Source organism: Bos mutus, chromosome 1 (genome assembly GCF_027580195.1).
Source record: "Bos mutus isolate GX-2022 chromosome 1, NWIPB_WYAK_1.1, whole genome shotgun sequence".
Lineage (NCBI taxonomy): Eukaryota > Metazoa > Chordata > Mammalia > Artiodactyla > Bovidae > Bos > Bos mutus.
The window spans coordinates 18,630,360-18,652,269 of record NC_091617.1 but is presented as its reverse complement, the minus strand read 5'-3'; positions in this window follow the sequence as shown (position 1 = coordinate 18,652,269).

Here is a 21,910-nt window from a genome sequence, read left to right as displayed (position 1 = left end):
AGTCCTTGCAGTGGGCGTTCAGGACTGATTTCCTTTGGGACTGACTGGTTTGATCTTCTTGTGGTCCAGGGGACTCTCAGGAGTCTTCAACACCACAGTTCGGGGACATCGATTCTTCAGCACTCAGCTGTCTTTGTGGTCCAGCTCTCGCGTCTGTGCATGACTGCTGGAGGGGCCATGGGTTTGATTGGGTGTACCTTTGTCGGCAAAGTAATGTCTCTGCTCCCATTTGTTTATTTATTTATTTATTTTTTAATTTCCATTACATGAGGAGGTGGGTCAAAGAGGATCTTGCTGTGATTTATGTCTGAGTATTCTGCCTATGTTTTCCTCTAAGAGTTTCCCTTGTAGCTCAGTCAGTAAAGAGTCTACCTGCAATGCAGGAGACCCGGGTCAATCCCTAGGTTGGGAAGATCCCCAGGAGAAGGAAATGGCAACCCACTCCAGTATTCTTGCCTGGAGAATTCCATGAACAGAGGAGCCTGGCAGGCTACAGTCCATGGGGGTCACAAAAGTCGGGCACAACTTAGCGACTAAACCGCCACCAAGAAATTATTATCAACAATTGCTAATAACCTCAAAGAGAAACCATCAAAATTGTATGCTATCTATAAGTGATGTAAGTATACAATACCATCTATGAAGCAGGGTGCTGGAAAATCAAATCTGAATTGAATCAAACCTCTAGCTACAATGACAAATTTTCAAGACTAATAAGAGATAAAATAACTTATTGTGTGGCCCAATAGGATACTATTAACAGGACGTGGTAAACACCAAAAGACAAAGCAATCCAGTGTCTTTGAAAAATAAACTCTAAGAGTAAAAGAAAGAGATGAGATCGAGATAGACTAAGCAAACCTAAAGACTAAAAGATTTAAGATACATAGCAATGCATCTCCACAAGTACAACATGTAGATCCTGTCTGAATACTAATTCAAACACAAAAATTTTAAAGTTCTAAGACAGGTGGATAAATTTGCATATTGGGCATTTGATATTAACACATAATTGATATGTTAGGTATGATAATTATGGTTGTAATTTTAAACAGTCTTTATTTTATTATATATATATATATATATATATATATATATACTGAAAAAACACAGAGTAGGAAATATTATACTTGGTAACTGTTTCAAAATAATCAATAGAGAGAGGTGTAAGGGATGACCACAATTGAAAATAGATTAACCACGAGTGGAAAATTTTGAAGGTGTGTAATGAGGATTCATTCTACTTTCCTCTTTACTTTTGTTTAGGTTTAATACTTTCCATAGTAAAAAGGCTTTTCAATGCTATTAAAATTTACTTTCTTCATAAATGAAAAAGGCAATGAAAACAAATTGTTAAAGAGATGGCAGCAAAGGATTGACTTAAAGAACTAATGGTATTTTTGTTGACATTATACTAATAGAAAAACAATATATTCTGTGAAATAGAAGAATAAAGTGCTCTTACCAAAACTTTATTTAAATTTATTTTAAGGATGGCTTTTTATCTAAAAAAAAAAAAAAATTCTTAGGATAAACAACTATAATGACTTTTCACCAGGAAAAAAACAACTATTTTTAGATTCAGTATACTGGCAAAATCTAATTCATAACTTTCTGAAAGCATGCTAGAGTACTTTCCTCTCTCTTTTCTCACTTCATACCACATGATTTCATGCTATTTTTAAAAGATGCAAAATTTGCCAAGTGGAAAATGTTTGTATGTGCTATAAAAGATAAAGAACTTTTTTTTCCGGGAGTGTTTTATACATTAACCTGTTTTGCTTTCTGAGTATTAATCACATGTGCATTTGCTCGTATCTTTTGACTTATTTTGCCCTGATGAAGGAAAAACTATAGGGAACTTCAAAGTCATTGAAATCCTCCAGAGATGTGGCTCCTATAATCAACCCATGTTCAATGGCACTTGTTTCCAGAACAGTCCTGTATCACCAAGATTCTTGACAAGCTTCTGCAAAGCAGACCATTGGCTTGTCTCACTAGCAGCTGCCAACTGTCATCCCTTGGTTTGAAACGCGAGGTCCCGCTTTGGTGTCTAAGTAGAGCTTTTCTTGGCAGGTGAAAGATTACTGAGTGGAGGCGGCACTCTCAAATGGAATATGTCAGAGTTGTGTGAGAACAAGGTCACCCTGACCCTCAGTGAAGACCACAAAAAAACCACTGAAGGCATTGTTCTTCAAATGTGGACTTCAAAAGGAAAGTAGGGCACAGTTATCAAAACTTTTCTCAATCTTCAGGTTAAAGCCTGGAAAATAAATGGAAAGGCCCTCCTCATTTTCTCCTCACCATCTTCCTTACCCAGGCATTGATCGGCAATACAGTCAGAAGGCAATGCAAAATAGACCAACACACATGAACCTAAATGAAGATGCTTTCCAGCCACAGAAAACCAGTGTTGTTTGTGTGCATGCGTGCTAAGTCGCTTCAGTCAGGTCCAACTCTTTGCAACCCAGTGGACTGACTGTAGCCCACCAGGCTCCTCTGTCCATGGGATTCTTCGGGCAAGAATACTGGAGTGGGTTGCTGTGCCCTCCTCCAGGGGATCTTCCCGACCCAGGCATCGAAACTTTATCTCTTATGTCTCCTGCATTGGCAAGCGGGTTCTTTACCACTAGCACCATATGGGAAGCCCCCAGTGCTGTAAACAACCTGCCAAATACTGCAGATATTTTTCTGCTTAATGCACATCACAATCATATAAATTAGCAATGACTAACAGACCATATTTCATAGGTGACAGAATGAGATGTACCATCTCAGGGACCTGACCACGAGTAGACCATACATTGAATAAAGACCACAGAAAAAATAAAGCCCAGGCTGCGTTCCCTCAGTCTTAATGCCTGTGCACTATTATGGCTGCTGTTCATTGTGCTGTAGACCTAGCCATCTGCCTTTCCACAACTTTCTCACCCTCCTCTCCCTTAATGTTACCTAAACCTCCAAAGTGTAGAACTTCAAACTTGTCTCTAACCACTAACTCCCCTTGGTGAGGAAGCCTCCACCTCTCCAGGGCAGCCCATGACTACACAGTGATTTAGGGCATCCTGAGAATCTGTATTGTGGCTGGATGGCAAGATCTCTCAGGAATGTACTACCTATTCCGTGAACTCATACACCTGAAGTCTGTTGTTTTCACATTTTCCCAAAAAACAATCCAGACAATAAAGTGGGTTCCTTTTATATTTTGAAATAGTGAAAATATGCTTGTGATTTTAAGAAAGTAGTAAAGTCTGTCATGTCAGTTGCTAAACCGTGTCCAACTCTTTTGCAACCCATGGACTATAGCCTGCCAGGCTCCTCTGTCCATGGGATTTTCCAGGCAAGAATACTTGGGTGAGTTGCCATTTCCTTCTCCAGGGAATCTTCCTGAGCCAGGGATCCAACCAGCAGTGGAACACGTGGCTTCTGTTTGACAGGCAGATTCTTCACCACTGGCCACCAGGGGAGCCCAGTATATGTATGGCTGATTCATTTGGTTATTCAGCAGAAATTAACAGAACACTGTAAAGCAAATATTATTGTTGTTATTCAGTTGCTAAGTTGTGTCCAACTCTTTTCGACCCCATGGACTGCAGCATGTCAGGCTTCCCTGTCCATCAACAACTCCCAGAGCTTGCTCAAACTCATGTCCATTGAGTTCATGATCCCTTTCTCCTCCTGCCCTCAATCTTTCCCAGAATTGGGTTCTTTTTCAGTGAATTGGCTCTTTGCATCAGGTGGCCAAAGGGTTGGAGCTTCAGCTTCAGCATCAGTCCTTCCAATAAGTATTCAAGGTTTATTTCCTCTGGGTTGACTGGTTTGATCTCTTTGCTGTCCAAGGGACTCTCGAGAGTCTTCTTCAACATTACAGTTCAAAAGCATCAATTCTTTGGTCCTCAGCCTTCTTTACATCCAACTCACATCTGTACTCTGGAGAAGGCAATGGTAACCCACTCCGGTACTATTGCCTGGAAGATCCCATGGACGGAAGAGCCTGGCGGGCTGCAGTCCATGGGGTCGTGAAGAGTTGGATGTCGAGAGCCGCATTAGGCATTACTGACAAAATGGAGGCTCGGCCCCAGCTACCTCTCCTCAGCAGGCACGGTCCCGGGATGAAAGATTTAGGTTTTGTGATTCTGATTGCTCTTTCCTTTCTTTGGTTGAGTTGGCTGGAAAGAATGTTAAGGTGCTTATTGTTCTTGAGAGAAGCATGAGAAAGCACGAAGCCTTTTGCAGTTGTGCCCAGAAAATAATCTATAAAGTAACCGTTGACATTGGTTCAAGGATCTTTACAAAGAATGTTCCAGGATGAGCACGTAGGCCGCAGCTTGAGGCCATGGGAAGGATGTTATCTGAGACCTGTTTGTGCGGGGAATGTTTATGGCAAAAGAAGTTTACTGAGCTTAGAGTTTAGGAATTATTATTAATAGCTGGAAGGCTTTTTAGGAGATAGCGATGAGAAATGCTGGACTGGAAGAAACACAAGCTGGAATCAAGATTGCCGGGAGAAATATCAACAACCTCAGATATGCAGATGACACCACCCTTATGGCAGAAAGTGAAGAGGAACTCAAAAGCCTCCTGATGAAAGTGAAAGTGGAGAGTTAAAAGTTGGCTTAAAGCTCAACATTCAGAAAATGAAGATCATGGCATCCGGTCCCATCACTTCATGGGAAATAGATGGGGAAACAGTGGAAACAGTGTCAGACTTTATTTTGGGGGGCTCCAAAATCACTGCAGATGGTGACTGCAGCCATGAAATTAAAAGATGCTTACTCCTTGGAAGGAAAGTTATGACCAACCTAGATAGCATATTCAAAAGCAGAGACATTACTTTGCCAAAAAAGGTCTGTCTAGTCAAGGCTATGGTTTTTCTTGTGGTCATGTATGGATGTGAGAGTTGGACTGTGAAGAAGGCTGAGCACCAAAGAATTGACACTTTTGAACTGTGGTGTTGGAGATGACTCTTGAGAGTCCCTTGGACTGCAAGGAGATCCAACCAGTCCATTCTGAAGGAGATCAGCCCTGGGATTTCTTTGGAAGGAATGATGCTAAAGCTGAAACTCCAGTACTTTGGCTACCTCATGCGAAGAGTTGACTCACTGGAAAAGACCATGATGCTGGGAGGGGTTGGGGGCAGGAGGAGAAGGGGACAACAGAGGATGAGATGGCTGGATGGCATCACTGACTAGACGGACGTGAGTTTGAGTGAACTCTGGGAGTTAGTGATGGACAGGGAGGCCTGGCATGCTGCGATTCAGGGGGTAGCAAAGAGTCAGACATGACTGAACGACTGAACTGAACTGAACTGATCTTAAGATGCTAGGGGCAAACAGGATTTAGAAAGAAGAAATAAACTGAGGAATGTAGCATGAGTTACAATGTAGTCACAAGTTAAGTATAGGACACATAAGAGGAAGTAGATAATAGGTAGTAAAGCCAATTCTGAGAAAATTGCTGAAGCAGGAACTCTGTTTGTAGAGCAACAATGATTTCTAGAGACAATAAATCTGAGTGGGGGAAACTAAAAATGTCAAACCTCTGACCTAATGCTTTTGTCAAAGTATAAAAGAAAACCTGAAGCTTGAAATAAACATGTAGTCCTGTAGTTTGAGTCAGAGGCTACATCATCCCCCGCCGACACTGCTCACCCCTTCAGGCTGATTCCCTGGCTGCTGGAGCTGGACTCCAGCAGTCGGACATGACTGAGAGACTTCACTTTCACTTTTCACTTTCATGCACTGGAGAAGGAAATGGCAACCCACTCCAGTGTTCTTGCCTGGAGAATCCCAGGGACACAGTCGCACAGAGTCGGACAGGATTGAAGCAACTTAGCAGCAGCAGCAGCACATCTGTACATGACTACTGGAAAAACCATAGCTTTGACTAGACAGACTTATCAGCAAAGTGATGTCTCTGCTTTTTAATATGCTGTCTAGGTTTGTCATAGCGTTTCTTCCAAGGAGCAAGCTTCTTAATTTTGTGACTGCAGCCACCATCTGCCATGATTTTGGAATGCCCCAAAATTAAATCCATAACAGTCTCCACTTTTTCCCCATCTAGTACTCCAATAAAAATTAAATTTAAAAAATTATCTTCCCTCAAGAGTTGAGTAATAGTTTACATAATGAAGTCTGTAGAGACAACACACAGGAATTGGTGAAATTGTGTTTAGAGAACTAGACTGGATAGTTAGACCTGCTTTATTTAAGAAATTTAAAATATTAGAAGAGAAAAAGAGGCTATTTGTTATCCCTGATTTACCAGCTCATTCTCATATTCATGCTTTCACCTGAAAAGTTGCTCTCAAATTTTGCCTTACGGAAACAATGACTACCTTTCAAGATTTTTCTGAAATCTGGCTTTTTTCCAGCTCAGTCTCCAAAAGACTGTTCCCTTAACATAATTCTCATGTCCATGAACTGCAGCAGCATTTACTGTATATTCTGATCACTATCCCTGGGTAGTAAAGCTCACTGAAAGAGTTGACAGACATATTTTATGCATCCTGAAAAAAAAACAAACAAAACCCAATGCTACTGTCATTCTTATAATAACTACAGGAGAATTTAAATTATGTGATCTACCTAATAAAGGAAACCACATATAGTGTAAATAAATATTCTAGATGATGTAGAAAATAATAAAGATTATTATGAAAGATTAGAAGACTCAAAGATTGAAGCAGTTCTAAATTCATACTAGTAAATAACTTTCCTAGTGGTCAAATCCACTTAAAACTGTGCTTGAAGTAGATTCTAAATTAGAAATTTTATTCTAGAGAAACTTCTACCTTTGTAAAGACAAGCAGGCTAGAATGCCAGCTCAAATACAATCTTGAGTTTTTAGTAATCTAAGACACTCCTATTCAATTTCACACTCTGATATTTTTTATATGTTACAATGACATCATCCCACTGAAGAAACTTTGCCAAACTGGTACATTTAAATTTACATTCTAATGTTTAAAAATACTAAAAAATTATTAAGCAAGATTGCATGAAGTTTTCATACCAAAAGCGTTTTAAGAACTAGGTAGGCAAATAGGTAAAACCAGAGTCTAAGAGAATTCAAAGGAACAAGAGTATGAGTTTTCTTCCAAATCTTTAATCCTCAGAATGAAGAATCAGCTGAGACTCCAGATTTTGCTTAGTCACTTAGTCGTGTCCGACTCTCTGTGACAGCATGGACTATAGCCCACTAGCCTCCTCTGTCCATGGGATTTTCCAGGCAAGAATACTGGAATGGGTTGCTATTTTCTTCTCCAGGAGATCTTGTGAACCCACAGATCGAACCCACATCTCTTCCATCTTCTGCATAGGCAGGTGGATTCTTTACCACTGAGCCACTTGGGAAGTGCAAGACTCCAGACTTACAAGTATTATTTATCCCACTTGTGTTATGAAGAGTGATTTCTAAGTTAAGTATTTTTTCATGATTATAATTAACGTGATGAAAATCGCATTTACATAAATTGGCAAATAAACTACAGAGTCATTAAAGGTCCATCAAAGAAAAATCTATTTAAAGAAAGGAAAATTCAGAGCCCTGGAGGCTAAACTTAGTGTGTTCTACCCAAAATTTCTGGATGACCTTTAAGTCATTTAACTACTGTTTACCAATTTTTTCAAGTGAAAAAGTGGGATAATATTGGGTTGCCCAAAGAAGTGCACTTGGGTTAGTCTGTACCATCTTACAGAAATCAAAATGCACATTTTGGCCAACCCAATAATTCCTAGCTACCTCACAGTGTTGGTGTAAACATCACGTGAAATAACAAATATTCATTTTTTTCATAAAGCATAGAGTGCTTACCCAGTATAAAGCACTGTTTTTATTGGGTGAGCAGAATGAGAAAGGAAAGTTTGTGGTCTCCAGTTAATTGTCCTTAAAATCTGAAACACGTTGTAGTAATTATCCTTTTGTCTCTTTCTCTGTCTCTCTCTCTCAAAAAATTCTTGAGTGATGGATGATACAGATCTGAAAATCATTTTGCTGGAATATTTCCAGCCCTCCCAGGCACAAAAATGTGTCTGTCGAGCAACATCATATGTTGCTGCAACTCCCTAGTAGTATTAATAGAAAATATTTTTTATGAACATTTAAAAGATTCTTGGTTCATGGATGTTTAAGAAAAATAGTGAGTTTATTTTGAAGCAACTCAGAATGACAAGATGAGAGTTTACTCAAACCCTGTATGTAATTTCACCTCCATTCTAATATTATCTAAGAAGTTATGTCAAGTATTTCAATAGGCAACAAAAAGTTAAAACAGACAATTGCATGAAAATTCTCTTTATCATTCTAGATACAGTATTTTGGGAGAAAATTAACATCTAAACTGTCAGCAGTGAAACTACATCACTTTATAGATATATCAGAGTTACTTTTTGCCAGTGGGCTTCAAATGGGGTACACACACACCAGAAGATATGCAAAAGAATCTGTGGAGGTAGTGAAGAATATATCAGAACTTCCCTGGTGGCTCAGACAGTAAAGTGTCTGCTTACAATGCAGGAGACCCAGGTTCAATCCCTGGGTCAGGAAGATCCCCTGGAGAAGGAAATAGCAACCAACTCCAGTATTCTTGCCTGGAAAATCCCATGGATGGAGAAGCCTGGTTGGCTACAGTCCATGGGGTCACAAAGAGTTGGACACGACTGAGCAACTTCACTTTCTTCCAATATTTATTCAAAAGACAGTGATCAAGCTTTATTAATATTTTGAATTTAAATTTATAAAGTACATATTACTAACTCATAAATAAATAAGCCTGTATTTTATGTTACAGAGTGTAGGTTTGCTCAAATAGTTATTATAGATAGAGATGCAAATCAAAAATTTTGAAGAAGAACAGATTCAGACAATAAGGAAAATTTTACATTAGGTTAACCTCTCTAGAAGACACTCTAGCAGCTTCTTAGGCTAACAAGAGTCTACAGAGCAAAGTTTTTTCCAAGAAAAATCATATTAAATAACAATTTTAAGAGTAGAAAATGACCCATGAATCTAATCCAGTATTACTCAAACATGAATTAAGCTAACTATAAGGAAATTAGTGGCTCAGACAGTAAAGTGTCTGTCTACAATGCGGGAGACCTGGGTTCGACCCCTGGGTCAGGAAGAATCCCTGGAGAAGGAAATGGCAACCCACTCCAGTACTCTTGCCTAGAAAATCCCATGGACGGAGGAGCCTGGTGTCCATGGGGTCGCAAAGAGTTGGACACAACTGAGCAACTTCACTGTCATATGGAAAATGAGAAAGAAATAGAGAGAGAAGGAAGGGAGAGATGGGTAGAGGGAGGGAGGGAGAGAGGGCTGGGGTAGGGAGGGAGAAGAGAGAGAAAATGGGGGAAGGAGAGAGGACTAAGGGAAAAGAGATGAAAAATTTTTGGAAGAGAAAGTGGAAAAAGTGTGGTAGTAAACACTGGTGCTTTACTATTACCTAATGACAAAAAGAAAGCATTTTGGTAACTGACAAACTGCTTTAAGAGAAAGATTGAGAGCAGAAGGAGAAGAAGGCATCAGAGGATGAGATGGCTGGATGGCATCACTGATGCAATGGACATGAACTTGGGCAAACTTCAGGAGATGGTGAGGGGAGGGATAGGGAGGCCTGGCGTGCTGCAGTCCATGGGGTCACAAAGAGTCGGACACAACAGGGTAACTGAACAACACAACAATACTGTTTTGAACCTTCCCTGACTTTAGAACAGCATCTTCTTTTGTTTCCTCAACTAGACACAACTTCAGGAAATTCAGGTGCAAACCAGTATGAAAGTAAGTTTCCTCGAGTTTGAAAGTAAAAAGACGAGAGCTGCTATCCTCATATGTTTTGCTATGTTTCCTGTCTCCAGTTCTACAATCTCCTGCAGGTCCTCCTTCTTCCTGGAAACTGTGGATTGTACAAACTGATACAAATCATGGTTAAAGACAATTAAATTAAGAACTTAAACTCTAGAAGTATTTCTGTTAGAGTATAACCTTAACAATGCATTAACTTGAAAAGGTGGGGTTGTTTGCTCTTCTGTAGAATTCTAATGCTGTCCTCATTGATTTCTAAGCTCTTAGCTCTAATTGTCTATGATCCTATATCATTTCATCATATTAATCTGAAATATGACTGTTGGGGAAAACCTGTACAGCATGTTAGTCTCTAATACATTCTGTAATTTCCTCTATGACCTGCTATATGTTCCAAACATGAACATGAAATTCATTCAAACATTACTTTAGAAAGTATTTATTGATCCCCTAAGAGTTCTCAGATACTACGCTAAATTCTTCACCTACAGCAGTGATTAGAAATGTATATATCCTGTACTCATAGGACTTAGGGGCTGATGGAAAGCAATTTAACAAATAGTGTGCTAAGGACTGTGATGGGGATTCAGGGTGTATAGAAACACAGAGAGAAATGCTTAGTCCTGATTTCAAGGGTTAAAAATTTTCTGGAAGAAGCAACAAATAACTCACCCTGAAATATGAATAAGAATTGGCTGAAGAAGGATGATGAGTGGTACTAAATGATGAAAAGTCATTGGTGCCACATAGATAGAAGAGATACGTCTAGAAATCCCAAATCAGGGCTGTTATGTTTGCATCTCTGGGAGAATTTCTGAAGTCATAGCCCATGAGGCATCCCTTGAGTTGTGCAGTCTGCAGTATACTCTGCATAGGACATACACCTTCCAGACTTAGTTCATTGTGGTTGGGTGAGAAGTGTGAGTGTGGACATGGAAAGGTAAGAGGGTCAAATATAAAAGGACATTATCATCTAAGTGTTGGAGTTTGGTGATGTATTGGGTTTGACAAACCTAGTAGACAGCATAATAAAAAGCACAGATATCACTTTGCTGACAAAGGTCCATATACTCAAAGCTATGGTTTTTCTAGTAGCCATGTACAGGTATGAGAATTGGATCATAAAGAAGGCTGAGTGCCAAAGAATTCATGCTTTTGAACTCTGGTACTGGAAAAGAGTCTTGAGAGTCCCTTGGACAGCAAAGAGATCAAACCAGTCAATCCTAAAGGAAATAAACCCTGAATATCCATTGGAAGGACTGATGCTGAAGCTGAAGCTCCAATCCTTTAGCCACCTGATGTGAAGACCCAACTTTTCAGAATAGACACTGATGCTGGGAAAGATTGAGGGCAGGAGGAGAAGAGGGAGACAGAGGATGAGATGGTTGGATGGCATCACTGACTCAATGGACATGAGTTTGAGCAAAACAATGGGAGATGGGGAAGGACACGAGAGCCTGGAGTGCTGTGGTCCATGGGGTCACAAAGAGTCGGACACAACTTAGCAACTGAACAACAACTGCACTGGCTAAAAAGTTCATTCAGATTTTTCCATAAGATGTTATGGAAAACTTTTTAGCCAACCCAATATTTTAGGCAGAAAAAAGAAGATATCATCACATACCATTTTTCAGTGACTCTCGCTGTATCTTGTGTCTGAGATGCTTGCAGATTCCAAGTTCCCATGCCAGCCCACGTGCACCTAATAAAAGCCTGGCTGGGTTTTTCTTCTCCTAGAAAAGCTTCTCTGCCTATGTCAAGCACGTTTCTCTAACTGCCTGGGTACCCACATGCAGTAAATATGCTCAGGGGTGAAAGTAGCTTCATTCTCTGCTGGGATCAGCCTTCTCTGTATTTATTGCATTTGACATTTTTGCTTCCATGGCTCTTTGATTGTTTAAAGGAAAACCATGAAGTCTAGTCAATCTACTGCAAACTAACTGAGAGTGGAACTCCCTGCTTCTATTTTTTTTTTCTGTTTGAAGAGGTTCTCTATGCGGCATTCTTCACTTAGGAAAGCTCCTGTTTGAAGAGGTTCTCTATGCTGCATTCTTCACTTAAGAAAGCTCCAAACAAGTCCAGATTATTACAACCCTAACAAACAGGCTATCCTAAATTATATATTTATATATATTTGTAAATCTATGTGGGCAAACATTATAGTCGATATTACTCATATTCTACTACTACTATTGACAATAAAAATCATTTATATGGACAAGTGATATTTTATTAGTAAAATTTTAGTAAAAACCTTTTTGGAAAAAGTTTCTATTTTTAATGTCTAACCTAAAATGTATTTTAAAAAACTTAAGCAAATGCAGCTTTAAGACAAATCCCCCAGATATTTCTTCTTTTGTGGCAGATCATATCTGATTTTCTCTCCCATACAGAAGTACCAGGGTCATCAAGTAGAGTGGCAACCTCAATGAGACATGCCAGTGGAGTGAAACAGAGCAATTCAATAAGAATGGAGTTCAGGCAAAAGATGTGAAAGATATTTAGTGAATAAAATTATTAAAACTTAGCAATTGATTAGATGTGAGGGATGACATATAATCTAACATAGATTGCTAGACATTGGTTTTATATTCCCTTCCAGACCATTTCTAATAGTAGTTGCTAGTGAACAGCTTTGGGTAGGTGATAAGGAGTCTTAATTAGGCTGAAACACAGCTTGATAAAAAAACTCAGGTGATCAAAAGAGAAAGAGGACCCAAGGAAAGCATAAAAATGACAATCATTCAATCTGTATGGAGGATTGTAGACAGAAAACTCACTTGTATCCTAATAAAGTCTGACTAAGAGAAACTTCCCTGGTGGCTCAGATGGTAAAGAATCTGCCAGCCAGTGCGGGAGACCTGGGTCTGATCCCTTGGTTGGGAAGATCCTCTATAGAAGGGAATGGCTACCCACTCCAGTATTCTTGCCTGGAGAATCCTAGGGACAGAGGAGCCTGGCAGGCTACTTCAGAGGTTGCAAAGAGTCAGACATGACTGAGCGACTAACAAGAGAAGTACAGTCAACTCACATCTAATGAGTAAATACAGCTTTTCTTGGATCAAACCCTCATCAAATGCTGAATATTACTCATTTTTCATGTAATTCACTGGTTCTCAATGTAGGATGAATCCACCCAGGGGCATTTTGCTATGTGTTGAAATACTTTCGGCTGTCATAAACTGAAGGGTATCACTGGATCTTATAAACAGTTTCCAGGGGTGTTGCCAAACCTCCTATAATGCATAGGACAGCCTTACAACAAAGAATTATCCAGCACAAAATAATAGTGTCGAGGTGGGAAAACCCTGGAACCCACTGACATCAGAAATAAGAAATCCAATACCTAGATACTTGCTATGTTGTAGGAATCACTAACAAAATTAAGTCACAGGCCCTGTCCATAAAGAAGAAAATATTTAAATGCATTAAATATAATGGATTGAATGCTTTCAATATAAAAGCAGCTGTTCAAATCATAGCTAAAAAATAGCTCAGAAGATATGCCATAAATCAGTATATCTGTGATTTCTAAATAAATGATACCAATGATAAGTGCTCTGGGTAATTAACAGATTTTTCTAGACTGGAGAGCAAAAAGTCAGTCTAGGAAAAACTATAGATTTTTCATTGTGAACGAAAAATCTGAAACATCCTGAGAAGAGTTAAGCTAGGATTTAGCTTCTCAAAGAACCGAGGTCATATGACAGATGGAAGACCTCATACCAGAGCTTGATTTGGGGAAAGTCCAAAGGTCCAGAGTATGGAAGATATACTCTACTGTTTAACCAGCAGAGTTTCAGTTAGGCTGGTAAGTAGTTTACTTACTTACTTTTAAGGCCAGATTGTGGAGAGTCCTATTTTGTTTGGAGGAGCAGACTAATGAAATGAAATCTGTATTTTAGGAAATGCAGTTAGGTGACAGCTGGTGAAACTCACTTTCAGAAACACTGTGAGAAAAGAGAGAACTCAAGAAGGATAAAATGTTCATGGTATGACATAATAGATTCTAGCCCCAAAATGGCAGCTCTGAGAAAGAAGAAAGGCGACGTGAGGCGTAAGAATGGACAAGACTATTCAGACATTATAAGAGCAAAGACAATGTAACTGAAAACAACTTGTTTTATTAAAAGTATTATTAAAAACTGACCTAAGCCAATCTAGCCTTTTAGATTTATTTTGTAAATAATGGTAAGTTCTGGTAACCATAGATAGGGGTGCTTTCAACAATGATGATGATGCTGACAATGACAATGATGATAATAATTATATTATCTATCTTCTGGTCACCACAGAAAATTCTCTTGGCCCCATCTGGCTCTTATTGTGGCCTCTGGGCAGTGTGAGTCCTGCATAAAGTCTGCCCAGCTTCCTGTAGGTGTCTCCTGACACTGCCTTGTCTTAAGTCTATACTGTATGGTCTCCTCCCTCCTTATCTATGGCTTTGCTGGGTGGGATCATGGTGATCTGCTTGATGCTGGTCTTTGTACAATCTGAAAGTATATGAGAATTAATACTCTGTGGGGGACACACATTAACCAATCAAGGATGGAAGCCGGTAGACATATGCTCTCTATCCCCTCCCATGGGCTTCCAAGTGGCTCAGTGGTAAAGAATCCACCTACCAATGCAGGAGACCTGGGTTCAAGCAGTGGGTCAGGAAGACCCCTTGGAGAAGGAAATAGCAACCCACTCCAGTATTCTTGCCTGGGAACTCCTGCAGACAGAAGAACCTGGCAGGCTACAGTCCACGGGGTCACAAAAGTCGGACATGACTTAGCAATGAAACAACAGTCTCCTCCCCTGTCTGCAGAGGATCCCAGGGGATTTTTTCCACTGCTTCCCAGGTGGTCCTGTTAGAGCAAAAACCAATCGCCTGCACGTATTAAGTGGCCAACTTAATGAAGCATCCTCACATTGCCTGTTTCTTCTCCTGGATTCCTTTCATTTGTCACTCTCACCTGGATTTCTGAAGTCACACAGTTCATTTAAGCATTTGCCCTTAGCTCATCTAGTTCTGCTTTATGAAGAACTCGGATAAAGGCAATAATGATGATGATATGATGATGATGACAATAATAGCTAATATTGCTGATATTGCAAAGTGTCAGTCACCATTACACGCACTTTCACCCTTGTTACAATCCTATAAGATTGGTATTGTTATTTCTGATTGTACAGAAGAAGAAACTAGGAAAAAAGAGGTTCCTGCATTTCTTTCTCCATTAATTTCTCTGACAATAACTTGTTGATGAAGCTCCAGATACTTAGGCATCGACATTTTCCCTCCTCAAACAAAATAAGAGAAAAACAGGGGGAAAATAGATGGCTACATTAGGTGGGTATTTCTAGTTTGTTTTGGTGACAGATGTAACACTGATTCACTGAATATATTACAAAGTAGATTTTAAGATTACCTATTATTCATTATCATCTCATTAATTCTAGTGGTGGAATAATTTATTTATGGCTATCCTTTTTTGAGAAGATATTATCAATATAAAATTGATTTCTAAAATTTTAGAAATAATGACAACTCTGGGGACTGAATAGCAAACACCTTATTGGGTAATAAAGTTGCATTTTCCAGGTATACATTAGCTGTTTCTGGCAGTCTTCAGTATTTTAGAAATATCTCAGTGATGCATCTCCAAATTGTAATATGGAAAATAAAGAAGTAAATAAATATGCATGAAACATTGTTTACATTTCTCCCTGAGGTGCTTCATTTTGTGCTTGTGCTACAGATAGTACACCCAGACTTGTGCCCTAATCTTCATCAAATCCCCTTTCCAGGGAATTCCCTGACATTCCAGTGGTTAGGACTCAGAGGTTTCACTGCCATGACTAGTGTTCAATCCCTGACGGGGGTACTAAAATCCCACAAGCCACTTGGCTTGGCCAAAAAAATAAAGATAATAAATAAATAAATAAAACACCTTTCCATAATTGATGGTTCTTACTGATTTAGCAAACTCTAGGCACCAAAATCCAGGTTCTAATAATGAGTGGGAGTCTTCTAGATATTTATAATGTAACAATACCCAGAAGCACTCTTTATATTAAGATTAATCAAAAATACAATAAAAATGATACAGTTTATGACTAGTAAGCATGTGTGTGTGTGTGTGTGCGCATACTCAGTCGTGTCTGACTCTTTGTGACCCCATGGACTATATAGCTTACCAGGCTCCTCTGTCCATGGAGTCTTCCAGGCAAGAATACTGCAGTGGGCTGCTATTTCCTCCTCCAGGGGATCTTCCCTATCCAAGGACTGAAACTTCATCTCCTGCATCTCCTTCACAGCAGGCAGATTCTTTACTGCTGAGCCATGGGGGAAGCCTAGTAAGCATAAACATTATTATAAACACCGTGGATTTAAAGTATTCTGTAAACCTGTTGTTAATTTTTACTCAGGCTCACCTCAAGGAATGGGTGAAACACTGACAAGAAGGCTAAATATGACGTTTCTACCTTGCTCCCGTTCAGATCCTCTTCGTCATCTAATGCTCTTCCTTAGTGTGCCACACTGCTGCATCCTATATGGTCTCCATCACAGTGATTGCTTTCTGATGTCAGAGATTCTCATTCAAATGACATAGCATTTGAGTTTTTCTAGAATTTACACTTAATTTTATAGTTTTCATCAACTGACAAATGCTAAACTTTTGAGCTTTCCTGTCCTCGAAAAGTGTTGCCATTATGAAGAAAGGACACCTTTCCCCCGCTCACATTCTCGTCTGTACCCCTTCCTTTGTGCCTCTGGAAGGCAGCATCTTTCTGATTACTTATATTTGCAAGTTGCGAATTCTGCACCAGTCTTCAGGTTGAGTTTTGGAATGAAGTAGCTGGAAGTGAGTTTGGAAACGTAGTTGAGAATAATGGAATTTGAAGATAATGGGAATAATTGGTAGATTTGAGTACGTGAGAATGCTTAAATACTGATGGCAGAAACAATAGAAACAAGTTTAAAAATAAACATCAATATTTACAATATCTAGAAAAGGCAAGTGAAAAGTAAAGATCTCTTGAAAAATAATAAGAGAATGATAGATACTACAGTGAAAATAATAAAGTTAAAGGACACTAGAAGGAAATTTACCAAAGGAATATAGGAATATAGGGGACAATTAAAGCTTATAGCCAAAAGAATGCTCATTTTAAAAAATGAGATGGAAAGCCTATAAAATTGTTCAATGCTTGAAATAATCTCCATCATTTATGAGGCTATTAAGAAATAGAGATTCTCACATACCATTATCAGTACATATTGGAATACCCTTTTTCAGAAGCATCTTTGCATTACAAATATTTCAAAAGCAAATTTTGTGACTTATAAATTCAGTTTTAAACATTTCCTAGGAAATAATTGCTTAATTTTATGAAGATTCTGCTGTATTGATGTCCCTTACAGTTCTTCTTCTAAATGGAAAAACAGCAGAATCAACATAAATAATGTCACTTTATGCAATGAAATATTATATAGCCCATTAAAATAAATATATCAATACATTGCTATAAAGATCCAATATATATTATAAAATGTTTAAATGTAGTCTATAAAGCAATGCTATAATCTTGTTTTTAAATGAAATATATATACATACATTTTTGAAACACAAAAGTATACAGGAATCTGAAAAAAAAAAAATATGTGGGTCTATAACTGAATCACTTTGCTACATACCTGAAACTAACACAGCATTATAAATCAACTATACTTCAATTAAAAAAAAAAATTTGTGTGACAAAATACCAAAATGTTATTGGGGATTCTGCCTAGATAATGGGATTCTGGTTGAATTTTTTATCTGTTTTTTTAAGTTTTCTATATTAATACTGGATAATATTTGTGAAATATATTAGTATAGAAATATAACAAGTATTGAAAGGAATTTCCGTAGGAGAAAAACATTCTGTATGCCAACCAAATTATTTGGAGAAGTGAATATTAATTCTGTTGACTAACTTCTACTCTAACTACTATGCTGCTAAGTCGCTTCAGTCGTGTCCGACTCTGTGCGATCTCATAGACGGCAGCCCATCAGGCTCCCTCATCCCTGGGATTCTCCAGGCAAGAACACTGGAGTGGGTTGCCATTTCCTTCTCCAATGCATGACAGTGAAAAGTGAAAGTGAAGTTGTTCAGTCGTGTCCGACCCTCAGCAACCCCATGGACTGCAGCCTACGAGGCTCCTCCGTCCATGGGATTTTCCAGGCAGGAGTACTGGAGTGGGGTGCCATTGCCTAACTACTATAGTTTACAAATAATGACCTCCTGATGCTTTTAAAATATGTATGTGGTTTGACTAGGGGTAGATAGTTTCTAACATGAATACTGTACTTGGAAGACTTCCAGTTGAAAACAACATGCAGTTAACAAACTTTGAGGCAACATTTCCAAATTTCCCACAAAAATATTTGCAAATACCCTGAAAACTGCAAGTATGTAGAACACTACAAAACTGTGGTTTGCAAGAATGTACTTACTTATATAATTACTTAGGGAACTGTATTGAAAGATGAACTTAGTAGCCCTTCAAGCAATATCTGTTTGAAAATATGTCTTTTGTCCCCCTAAAAGGCCAACCAAGTGCCAGGGAAGACAGGACAGAAAAATGGGTAAAAGTAAGGACTCTGGAGTGAGGCAGTGCTTGTAAGGTTAGATCAAATGCATTGGAAGTTGCCATCTGGGTTTGTGCAACTTGCTGGAAATACCAGTGATATCCTTTTTTACAAAAAGAGGGGAGGGAAAAAATTCAGAAGACCTTGAATATTTTCTATGTGCAGAAACAAAGGACAATCATCTTGCTAATCAAAAGTTAAAAACCAAAATACATATCTTTAAGGATTAGAGAAAAGGGCATAGATATGAGTAGCCTTAGGAATTTAAAATTGGAGGAACAATGTAGATAATTATGAGATGGCTTCCTTTTTGGCAGTTAATTTGGATACATTAATCATAATCAACTCTCTTTAATCAGAAATTGGGATTTCCTGAGGACTTTTCATTAATTGCAAACCAGAGCAGTAGGCAAATTATTCTTCACTGTAGATCAGAGTACTCCTTGGTGGGTTATGTTCATATCCCATAGAATTAAGTTCAAATAGAATTTTTACTGAATTTTGCTATCATATTACCACGTAGGCCCCATTAATTTATTATTGGTAATAGGAAACATATGTGTCCCTAAACTGGCATCCTCTGAAATGACAGCTAATGAGTGAAAGTGAGTTTTAGCAGGTACAGCTGAGAGTGTGTAGATACGTGGTTGAAGGGCTGATGTTTTATTCAGCATGGAAGCAGCTAAGCCCAGCACCATAGTCTCCTCCATTTTGTGCTGTCTTCTAATGACATTAAATCAGCTGCGATTGCTTTATATAATTTAATGTTTAGCTTTTCTAATTTTACTTTTATAATGAAATTGAAGTAGGGCTGTGTGCAGTCGTTTGGATTAAACTCCCCGTGCCAACAGCTACATTTTTTCTGTTAAAGAGCAGACCTTTTTGTTTAACTTTTGTAAGTGGTCTGATAACTTTATGTGAAAATTGTCTACCTCTTTTGTTGGAATTGGACCAAAAGTCCTGAAACGGCAAGTGAAATTGCTCATCATAAATGGAGAACTCCCAGAAAGAAAAGTTTAATTGTAATGTAATTATTTGAGTTAATGTTGGGTTTGATGATATATATTATATATATAAATGGATAATTACCCACCCTTTTGATATTTACATTTGGTAACTCATGTCCTTTATTGTGTAAGGCAGTTTCACCAGGGCAGCGGTTTCCAGAATTACTCCTCACTTTCATCTTGAACTTCTTGAAAAACCCATGTGAGAGGTAGTCTTCTTCAGGCGGGACTCAGTAACCACAACCTCTTGCAGGTTCTGAAGCTGCTAAAACACACAATTTTGGCCAAGTTCTTTAACTCTGTAGGCCTCTTGTTTAGATTAACAAATGGTCATTATTGAGGGCATGGCAAATCACTCCAGTATTCTTGCCTAGATAATCCCCATGGACAGAGGAGCCTGGCATGCTGCAGTCCACAAGGTTGTGAAGAGCTGGACATGACTGAGCAACTAAGAACCGTAGAGATGGCACTAATTGTAAAGAATCCACTTGCCAATGCAGGAGATACAAGAGACATGGGTTCAATTCCAGGTTGGGAGGATCCCCTAATAGGAAATAGCAACCCACTCCAGTATTCTTGCCTGGAAAATTCCATGGACAGAGAACACTGGCAGGCTACAGTCCATGGGGCTACAGAGTCAGACATGACTGAGAGACTGAGCAAACACAATTATTATGTTATTACTGTTATTAAAATAACAGTGGCTAACATTTATTGGATACTTGCCATATGTCACCAGAACGCTGCAAGACCTCATTTAACCACCACAAGGTCTCCGTACGTGGTAAGAATTAGTTCCTCATTTTACTGATGAAGGCACTGAGGTACAGAGAGGGTTAGAAACTTGTCCAAGTTCTCATGACTAGTAGAGGACAGGGCCAGAAAATTACCTAAGGCCTAAATAGTAATAAAAGATGGTGAAAGGCCCCCTCAATTCTAAAATTCAGATTAGAATAGGAATCGTTTGCTGAATTATAGCTCTGAAGAAAGATAAGACTGTCTTTAGAAAAACATCATATGAAAATTATGCTTATGGAACAAACACATTACCAATAGTTCTAAAAGGTATCCTTATTCTAATAGCTTTATAATGATAGCTAATATAGTTTATTTTATAAACTTTTTTTTAAAAACTACTATTCAAAAGGAAGGTGACCTATAATTTCTCTATAAAATACCAGGCAGTGTAATATTCAGTTCAGTTCAGTTCAGTCGCTCAGTCGTGTCCAATTCTTTGCAACCCCATGAATCGCAGCACGCCAGGCCTCCTGGTCCATCAGCAACTCCCGGAGTTCACTCAAACTCTGGTCCATCGAGTCAGTGATGCCATCCAGCCGTCTCATCCTCTGTCATCCCCTTCTCCTCCTGCCCCCAATCCCTCCCAGCATCAAAGTCTTTTCCAATGAGTCAACTCTTCGCATGAGGTGGCCAAAGTACTGGAGTTTCAGTTTTAGCATCATTCCTTCCAAAGAACACCCAGGACTGATCTCCTCTAGAATGGACTGGTTGGATCTCCTTGCAGTTCAAGGGACTTCTTAATTTTCAGTTGACCATTTTTAAGTCACGTTTACTTTTACCATCTATGCCCTTTATAGCTGTGCAATTGAAATCTTTGAAAAGTAATTTCGTTATTTCCACAGGCAGAAACAATGAAACTGTACTCATATTACTTTCAGTAGAGCATATACTCTAAAATGTTTTAGCCAGAGTAACAAAAATCAAGTCAACCCTAGTTACTATCAGTTTAGAAATCTGTTAAAATTTAGACTCTATTAAAAGCCAATTCAAGGATTTGAGTTTCTGGATAAATCATGACGGTCACTTACTAAACTTCTGAGAATAATGAAATGTTTCTGTAGTTTTCTTCACACCACGTTTGAGTTTACCCCCATGCCTTTGAAAAAAAGTGAAAGTCATTCAGTCATGTCCAACTGTTTGCAACCCCATGGACTGTAGCCTGACAGACTTCTATGTCCAGGGAATTCCACAGGCCAGAATACTGGTATGGGTAGCTGTTCCCTTCTCCAGGGGATCTTCCCAATCCAGGAATTGAACCTAGGTCTCCCACACTGCAGGCAGATTCTTTACCAAATGAGCCACTAGGGAAGCCCAAGAAGACTGGAGTGGGTAGCCTACCCCTTCTCCAGCTGACCCAGGAATCAAACTGGGGTGTCCTGCATTGCAGGTATATTCTTTACCAACTGAGCATAGCTTTGCTCACTCTAAACTTTAACTTGTAATATTTTCTTCTCCTCAGTAAACTCTCAAGTATCCATTTTTTTATGCTTTAAGACTCAATTTTGTTTCACCTTTTTCTAGAACATCTTCCTCTTGCCCCCACTAAAACACTCACACACTCGGGAAAAAAAAAATGGTGCTTTGTTTTTTTTTTTTCCTTGTTGGTTAACTATTTTCTTTTTTAAACTTTAAACTTTTTATTTTGTGTTGGGGTATAGCCAATTAACAATGTTGTGG